Below are 10,083 nucleotides of genomic sequence, written 5' to 3'. Positions count from 1 at the left end.
CAAGGCTTTTTTGACCTAGCCGACTTCTCAGTGACAAAACCTCCTGCTGCACTGAAAGTCCTTTCGGACAAGACACTTGAAGCGGGGCAGGCCAGAAGTTCCATTGCAAATTGGGATAGCTCAGGCCACAAGTCCAGCCTGCACACCCAGTAGTCAAGGGGTCCATCGCTCCTGAGAGTGTCGAGATCCGCAGTTAAAGCTAGGTAGTCTGCTACCTGTCGGTTGAGTCTTTCTCTAAGGCTGGATCCCGAAAGGCTCTGATGGTGCATGGGAGTTAAAAAGGTACGCATGGGACTTCCGGTGGGCGTGCAGAGCAACAAGTCGCACTTCAGCAGAGCTCCGTGCGGCTTGTGCAAAGAAAAGGATCTTTTTGGTCCCCAAAGTACCCCAACACATTTCTCCTAGGCAGCACTTCAACCGGTAGACTGCCGGAGTACCACAGTGTTAGGAGCTGACATCTCGCTCCACTACCGGAGGGGCCACAGAACGAAGATCCACCGGGCGGTGGAAAGCAGCACTATCGTAACAGCGCAAAGAGGAGACCGGAGAATTCCAGAGCGGTCCGTAAGTTGTGGGGGCACAGATATCCCTCAATAAATATAAAACAAGCAAAGGGGACACGACTGTAACGGGGCCCAGTGACTGACCCCGGGCAGGGCGCGGGAACAAGCGCCATCTTGGGGCCTAACAAATGTCAGGACTTCTCAGACCCTAGAAGGGATAAATTACAAGAGCACCAACAAGGCAAGAGGGCGATACCGAAAAAGCCAAACTTTGTTAATCGCGCCCCAGAAAGGGTCCATAGACTGTTATATCCCGCAATAAATCAGGGATCACGAACCACCCAGACATAGATAGCACACCAGCAGAGAAAAGAAACAGAAGTTATGTGACAGAGTGCTTCCCCCCTGTTTCTTTCTGGAGGATATTTATCTCCCTAAAACAGATCATTGAAGGAGTCCCAGACACTGAAAATAAGCAAAAAAAGCCTCCTGCTCTAACCTATTTACACATAAGTAACTTCATCCTCAGCATGGCACACTAGACCAGCGCCGGAGGCCCTTGTAACCCCCCACATCCTCAGAGGCCCTCCACTTATTCAGCTATGTTTGTCTTGCCCTAACTAGTAAAGGTCGCTATAATCTGTGTATTACTCCCAAAACCACAAGAGCTGCTTGTATGCAAAAGTATTTCCTACCTTATAACAAAAAGACTGATAAAATGGCAGGCAGACAGAAACAACCGGATAGACGCCAAAAGCATCAGGCAGAAACTCAGGGAGACTCGCACCCGCAAGGAGACACCTCAGAACTCACCCAAGATACACACCCTATAGTTGCGCAACTCTCAGCTCTGTTCCTGCCAAAAATTGAACAACTGCAAACAGGGGTAGACACGCTTTCCACAGACTTCAAGGCCTTCTCATCCCGACTACAGAATGTAGAACAGAGAGTGGCGGAGGGAGAGGAGAGACACAGGGAAGCCTCATCAGCGCTCTCCACGCTACAGAAACAAAATAAAATGCTGCTAACTAAACTGGACGATTTGGAAAACCGTTCACGACGGAACAACATTCGTATTGTGGGTGTCCCAGAATCTGTCCCACCTAAAGCACTAATGGACTTTGTGGAAAACGTTCTCCCTGACCTGCTTAAATTTCCTGCCTCCAGCTTACCATGTGTTGCAGAAAGAGTGCACAGAATAGGAGCCCCTCAACGCGAGGGAACATCTAATCAAGGTCCGAGGCAAATCATGGTGCGCTACTTAAATTTCAAAGACAAAATGATGCTGATAAGGGCATATAGACAAATACCATCACTCATGTATGAAGGAAAGAAAATATGTATTTTCCAGGACTACTCGGCAGAGGTGGCTAAGAAAAGGAGGGAATTCTCGCCATATTGCAGAGATCTGATTGCCCGCGGAGAGTCGGTGGCTCTCCTATACCCAGCTCGACTGCGACTACAAACAGCCCAAGGACCTCAGTTTTTCGACTCACCCAAGCATCTCCAGCTATTCCTGGAGAGATCAGGAACTGCTACAGGAACAGTACAGAGACCGCACCAGGAAGAAGAAGAAGAGACCTGAAACCAGCATGTATAGTCCGGGCGGACAATATAATAAGTATAATCTAAGTTACTACTTCGGCCATATGGAGGGCTGTTAAAGACTCTAAGTGGTTTATTCCACTACCTAACTGTTCTTTTCAAGTTGGGGGGGGGGGGGGAGGGCTGTTGGGGCTTTGTGAAGTATATTCGTTTACTTGTTTATTTGTTTTTGCACTATAATTCACCATCAAGACTCAAATACTGGTTTTCAATTTAGCACTTGAACTGTTTGGATAACTGATCGAATTAGCGTTTACTAGATAGGGCATGGTATTACACTGTTGACTTTCTCTCTTGTGCACAGGTCTGTCAAAGTGTAGCTGAGAAATTAATCCAGTACTGAAGGAGCATCATCTTCTCCCGCAGCCGGCTAACCGTGAGTACCCAGGACAGATCCCCTACACCATATGCTCACCACATATCATTTATACCTAAGCATCACACTACCATTGCTTATCATGAAAATTGTCTCATGGAATGTGGGGGGTATCACCTCACCCATAAAACGGAAAGCCATTCTCAAATACCTCAAAGACCATCACACGGATATAGCGATACTGGAAGAGACACACCTGTCTAGTGTAGAGCACCAGAAACTGAAGCAGGGATGGGTAGGAGAAGTCATTCACACCACATATGGGGAAAAGCGGGCCAGAGGAGTAGCAATTCTTTTTAGGAAAAATCTAGACTATCATATAGACAAACAACTAGTAGATACACAGGGCAGATACGTCCTCATAAAGCTTAAGTTAGGGACCAAAGGGATAATGATTGGAGGAGTATATGGTCCCCACACTAATAAGAGAGACTTTTGGATAGACTTCCATAGGGAGATATTGAGATTCGCAGATGCTCCCCTGATATTGGGAGGGGACTTTAACATAGCACCTCAGACACCAGCGGACAGATATAGAGACCCCAGTATGCACACCTCCCAACATTCAAAACATCACAATGCTAGAAGGGACTCACAAATTCTCTCTAAATTCAAACATGCGCTGAAACTAACGGATATCTGGAGAGACAGACACCCAGAAGAAAAAAACTTCACATGTCACACTTTAGCTAAACATACCCTCTCCAGGATTGACCTATTTCTGACATCAGACTCTTTGGGGCCACTTATCACAGACACGGACATAGATGTAGCGACAATATCAGATCACGCACCAATTACGCTGAAAATCAGGCTAACACCAGTGAGAGAGGGGCCTCGTAGATGGAGGTTTCCATCTTACCTCTATGGAGACATCAATTTTAAGAGATGGCTTATGGGGGAGTGGAAGGCATATGAAACATTAAATGCTACACACATGCAGGACACACTCTTATTCTGGGAGGCAAGTAAAGCGGTAATGAGAGGTGTCATCACCTCCTATTCGGCTGGCAAACTAAAACAGAGAAAGAATAGAATTGAGGAGATGCTGCGCAGGCTCATTAACTCTAGAAACAAATACTTGAGACACCCCAACCAACTCACAAAACAGAAGTACATAGAAGCAAAAAAGCACAGAGACATGACACTACATCAAAACGCAATCAGGGAATTGACAGTTACGCAGGCCAAATTCTACAGGCATGGTAACAAGACGGGTAGATTCCTAGCCAGACTTACACAACTAGCTAAACCCAACAAATGTATAGGGGCAATCAAAGTGAAGAACTCCATATGCACAACAACGGCGGGAATCCACACAGCCTTCACAGACTATTATCAGACGCTCTACTCTGGACAGACTGTGGATAAAACTAAACAAGCAGTGTTTTGGGACTCCATACACACCCCTCACATATCAGATGAACACTTGACACTTTTAAACGCACCCATCACAGAGACGGAGACGTTGAGAGCCATTAAGTCCCTGCCTCTAGACAAAACGCCAGGACCAGACGGACTACCTGGGGAATTTTACAAGTTGATAGGAGGGGAGGTGACGGGTGTACTCACCAAACTGTTTAATAAAATTATGGCAGGGGAGATAAAACCCAATGATCGTTTTACAGAGGCAAATGTCACAGTTATTCCCAAAGCAGGCAGGGACCCGTTACTACCACAGTCATACCGCCCAATTTCCTTGATGAACCAAGATTACAAACTGTTCACAAAGATAATGGCAGATAGACTGGCAATTGCGCTCCCCTCGGTGATCCACCGGGACCAAACAGGTTTTGTCAAGGGCAGATCCTCAGTATTAAACTTAAGAAAATTGCAATTCATTCTCACACATTTTTGGAATAAATCGAAGGAGGGGAGGGGAGACACTCCAGAGTCCTGCGCCCTCTTAGTAGACGCGGAAAAGGCCTTTGACATGGTCCTTTGGGACCATCTTTTCCTCACCCTTAAAAATTTTGGTATTACAGGCCACTTCGCGCACGCGGTGAGAGCTCTGTATGCCAACCCCAAGGCATCTGTCATAGTTAATGGAGTGGCATCCCCTCCCTTCCAACTGGGCAGGGGAACTAGACAGGGATGCCCGCTGTCCCCTCTCCTTTTTGATATGGCCATCGAACCCCTTGCCATTAAAATAAGAGCAGATACGGAGGGGTTGTGGGTAGGTGGGGAACAGTGCCACTTGTCCCTTTTCGCTGATGACATGATACTGTATGTACAAAACCCATCCAGAAACATCCCCAAAATTATGGACATCATACAGCAATTTAGCCTAATCTCAGGATACAAAGTAAACACGGACAAGTCCGAGTTAGTTTGGCTATGCAAAAAACAGACACACCCAAATCTGCAGCGTACCTTTAAACAAGTCACCCACTCTTTCAAGTACCTGGGGATCATACTGTCCACAGATCCTGGGAAGTGGTATGATCTAAATTACTGTAACCAAATAAAAGACATCCAAGACATGCTGGTCAGATGGGGGGGACTGCCACTTACACTGTCAGGTAGGACAGCCCTCATAAAAATGATCGCGTTCCCGAAACTCCTGTACCTGTTCCAGATGATACCTGAAAACATTCATAAGTCCGATCTGAGCAAACTGAACGAATCAATCACCTCTTTTATCTGGGCGGGGAAAAAACACAAGATAAAGGCCAGTAGACTGATGGCAGAGACCCCCTCAGGGGGATTGGCACTCCCCAATATAGGAGCATACTGTAGTGCAGCACAGATCAAATATGTAGCAGACTGGTTGACCGAGAGAGAGAACTTCACAATACCCAAACTAGAGGAACAGGGGACATACCCCTGGTCACTGCAGGCGATCCCACACATGTCCCCAGCGCAAGCTGAAAAATCCTTTAGATGCTATCCAATGATACTTCAACCCCTGAGAGCATGGTGGAAACTGTGTAGAGCCCTCAAATTTGACCATCACTTTACTAGATTTCTTCCTCTAAAAGGGAACCCGGAGTTCCCGGCGGGCATTGATTCTGGGGTGTTTGGAGGCTGGAAGGCTAGGGGACTGACATCCATATCACACATGTTAAACAAACTAGACACAACGGTTAAAACGTTTCAAGACCTACAGAATCAGTTCAACTTACCAAACTCACATCACTTCGCATATTTACAGGCTAGACACTACGCCAAAGAACTGATAAGGAAAGAGAGTGTCGTAGATCAAAACTTAAGCATAAATAGACTGCTTCACAAAACCGAACAGGGGGTGACCTCTATATCACACATATACAAGCTTCATATGAAGGGAACTAACGACTCAACGTTAACGCACATTAGTGACATGTGGACGAATATATTGAACACTGACATAACAATAGACCTTACCAGAAGAGCATATCTTTATCGAGGAAAGGGTCCCTGTCGGCGATTAGCCGAGAGTCGCATATCAGACTACTACAGACAGCATACATCTCACCAAAAATATACAAAAAATGGAGGCCAGAAACAGAAGGTTCTTGTCATAAGTGCCAATTCCCAAATGCAGACCTTTTACACTTGATTTGGGCTTGCCCGAAAATAACTAGATTCTGGGGTATGATAGCGCACTGGTTGAACACCACACTACACGTAGAAATAAAGATGTCTCCCAAACTGATAGTCTTCCTGCATTCTCCAGAGCATGAGCTAAAATCTCATGGACGGCTGGTTAGTAACATCCTACTACAGGCTAGAAAACTCATCTTCCACAAATGGCTTAGCCCAGAGGCTCCCACTCTTACACAACTTAAAAATACGATACTCAAGCAGGTAACCTATGAAATAGCAGATGCCATGCAAGACACACAGGGCAGAACCAGGTCACTGATGAAAAAATGGGGTACATACATAGAGACATTAAAACCATCGTTGCAGGAGCAACTCCTATATCCCATAAAGGACACAGAATTTATGCTCGAGGAACACCTTAGAGGGAAGTGGAGCAACATTTACCATGTGAATGGGGACACAAGTAGAGCCGCCAATACATACGCACTGTCTTGATCTGTCCTGGGGAGGCCGGTACCGCGGGAGGGAGATGATGAAAGGTTCTTCACATAAGAGCCGTCTAATACCAATTCTGATAGAGAGCAAATTGTTATATGTTGGTTATTTATCATTATGTAATCTATAGGACATAAAATGGATACACTTTTCCTCAATATGAGGAGTGCTGTTTGGAGGGAGAAAAAGGAGAGAAGGTAAGTTAGAAAGGGTTAAAGAAAAAGTGGAAAATGAAGTTGCCAAGAGAGGCTCAAAATCATTACCTATCTGACTCTCTCTGGTAGAATCTGTTAAATTTAAGATGAGACTAAAAACTTCTTGAGAGTCTGCAAACATTGTTATTTGTCACTGTCCATGCAAAGATTTATATATATTCGACTGTAAACACTCACTGAAGCAATGTATGTATTCTTGGTAACTTTGATTGGAAAATAAAAGTTTAAAAAAAAAAAAAAAGGTACGCATGTCCTCCATCAACAAGACATCAGGAAAGCGTCCGGTCCTTGCCGCCGTGGTCGTGGGAGGAGGAGGATTAATTTAATCTCTTCCCCTGTTACATTCCCGTCGTGCTGTGACATCACCCTTATACGCGGTGTAAAGCATAGTTTTTAATTTATTATGAAAATGCTCCATCCTTTCCGACTTGCGGGAATTTGGTAACATTTCAGGCACTTTATGCTTATACCGGGGGTCGAGGAGCGTGGACACCCAGTACAGGTCGTTCTCCTTCAGCTTTTTTATACGAGGGTCCCTCAACAGGCACGACAGCATGAAAGAACCCATTTGAACAAGGTTGGATGCCGAGCTAATCATGTCCGGTTCCTCCTCCTCACTGATCTCACTGATGCTATCTTCTTCCCCCCAGCCACGTACAACACCACGGGTACCAGAGTGGTGACAAAAACAAGCACCCTGGGATCCCTGTTGTGCTCGGTCTTCCTCCTCCTCCTCCTCCTCCTCAAAGCCACATTCCTCCTCTGACTCCTCTTCCTCACAATCCTCTGCCTGCGTTACCGCAGGTCCAGCAAGCGATGCTGATTCGGCTGTTTGTGGGGGTGATGGACACCACAACTCTTCCGCTTCCTCTTCACGCTCATCTACTGCCTGATCCAGCACTCTTCGCATGGCACGCTCCAGGAAGAAAACAAATGGTATGATGTCACTGATGGTGCCTTCGGTGCGACTGACAAGGTTTGTCACCTCCTCAAAAGGACGCATGAGCCTACAGGCATTGCGCATGAGCGTCCGGTAATTTGGAAAAAATATACCCAGCTCCCCAGAGGCTGGCCTAGCACCCCGGTCATACAAATACTCATTAACAGCTTTTTCTTGTTGTAGCAGGCGGTCAAACATTAGGAGTGTTGAATTCCACCGTGTCAGCTGTCGCAAATCAAGCGCCTCACTGGCAGGTTGTTTCGACGCAGGATATCGGACAAGTGCTCCATGGCCGTGTAGGAACGCCTGAAATGGCCACACACCCTCCTGGCCTGCTTCAGGACGTCCTGTAAGCCTGGGTACTTATGGACAAATCGTTGTACAATTAGATTACACACATGTGCCATGCACGGCACATGTGTCAACTTGCCCAATTTCAATGCCGCCACCAAATTACTTTCATTGTCAGAAACAACCTTGCCAACCTCCAGTTGGTGCGGAGTCAGCCACTGATCCACCTGTGCGTTCAGGGCGGTCAGGAGTGCTGGTGCGGTGTGACTCTCCGCTTTCAGGCAAGTCAACCCCAAGACGGCGTGACACTGCCGTACCCGGGATGTAGCGTAGTACCTGGGGAGCTGGGGGGGTGCCATAGATGTGGAGCAAGATGCAGAAGTTGAAGAGGACTCAGCCAAGGAAGAGGTTATGGAAGAGGATGGAGTAGGAGGAGTAGAGGAGGTAGCAGCAGGCCTGCCTGCAAGTCGTGGCGGTGTCACCAACTCTTCTGCAGAGCCACGCATTCCATGCTTGTCAGAAGTCAGCGGGTTTACCCAATGCGCAGTGTAGGTGATATACCTGCCCTGACCATGCTTTGCAGACCAGCTATCCGTGGTCATATGGACCCTTGCCCCAACGCTGTGTGCCAGACATGCCATAACTTCCTTTCTCACAACAGAGTACAGGTTTGGGATTGCCTTTTGTGAAAAGAAATTTCTGCCAGGTACCTTCCACTGCGGTGTCCCAATAGATACAAATTTTTTGAAAGCATCAGACTCCACCAGCTTGTATGGTAAAAGCTGGCGGGCTAAGAGTTCAGACAAGCCAGCTGTCAGACGCCGGGCAAGGGGGTGACTTTGAGAAATTGGCTTCTTAAGCTCAAACATGTCCTTGACAGACACCTGACTGTGGGCAGATGACCAGGAACTGCTACGTAAGAGAGACTGAGTGGAGGATGGTTGAGAGGGGGCAAGGAGGACAGCACTGGTTGACGTGGCTGAAGATGCTGGAGCTGGAGGAGGAGGGCGGCTTTCACTTTGTGTGCTGCTTCTACTCATGTGTTCTTCCCATCGGCCTTTGTGATGGGAGACCATGTGCCTTCGCAAAGCAGTTGTACCTAGGTGGCTGTTGGACTTCCCACGACTCACTTTCTTTTGGCACAGGTTGCAAATGGCATCGCTGTTGTCAGAGGTAGACACACAAAAAAAATGCCACACTGCTGAGCTCTGCAATGACGGCATTCTGGTGGTGACAACAGCATGTGTTGATGGGCGTCAGCGTGCTGTCTGGCTGACCCCTGGTGACGATGCATGCTGTCTGACTGTGCCACTAGCTCCTTGAGACGACCTCCCCATGATTCCAAATCGTCTCCTCCTCCTCCTCCTCTCTGTCTCCCCATCTGAACTTTCCCCCTCTTCTTCTCTTCTAGCAGGCACCCATGTGACATCCACCGACACATCATCATCAACCGCTTCACTTGTATCTGAAACATCAAGAAAGGAAGCAGCAGTGGGTACAACATCATCATCATCATCACACTGTACCTCCATGTCGGTAATGCTGCCTGACTGAGACTGATCACTATTATCTACATCCTCTGTCAATGATGGTTACGCATCACTCATTTCTTCCAACTGATGTGTCAATAACTCCTGTTACAGATTAAGTGAAGTGGCTGTGGTGCTAGTGTTGGTGGTGGCAACAGGCGGGGGAGTGTCACTGGTCACTTGAGACCTGCCCAAAGCACAGCTGGACGTAGATGGTGCGTCAAGGTTAGGAGGACTAGCAGCGGAAGCTGAAGAAGATTGGGTGTCCTGTGTTAGCCATTCAACTAGGTCTTATCAGAAGTTTTTGTGTCCCCCTGGCACCCGGCGTCTGAACAATGTGCATATTTGTAGGGTCTAAAGGAATCACAGCACCACGACCACTGAACCTGCGGGGTGGCCTGCCTCTGCCTGTCATTTTTTTTAAAAATGGACACTAACAATACTATTACACCAATTGAGTGGTAGCACTGTGAAAGTGGGCACAGTATACGCTGTGAGACTGACAACAACAAAAAAGACAGATGTTTTAAAAATCACAAATTGTTATTTTTTTTAAATATTACAAGTACTGTGACAACAAATATGATTGTTTGGCACTAGT

Source organism: Bombina bombina, chromosome 7 (assembly GCF_027579735.1).
Source record: "Bombina bombina isolate aBomBom1 chromosome 7, aBomBom1.pri, whole genome shotgun sequence".
In the NCBI taxonomy this organism is placed as follows: Eukaryota; Metazoa; Chordata; class Amphibia; order Anura; family Bombinatoridae; genus Bombina; species Bombina bombina.
This window is presented reverse-complemented; position numbering follows the sequence as displayed.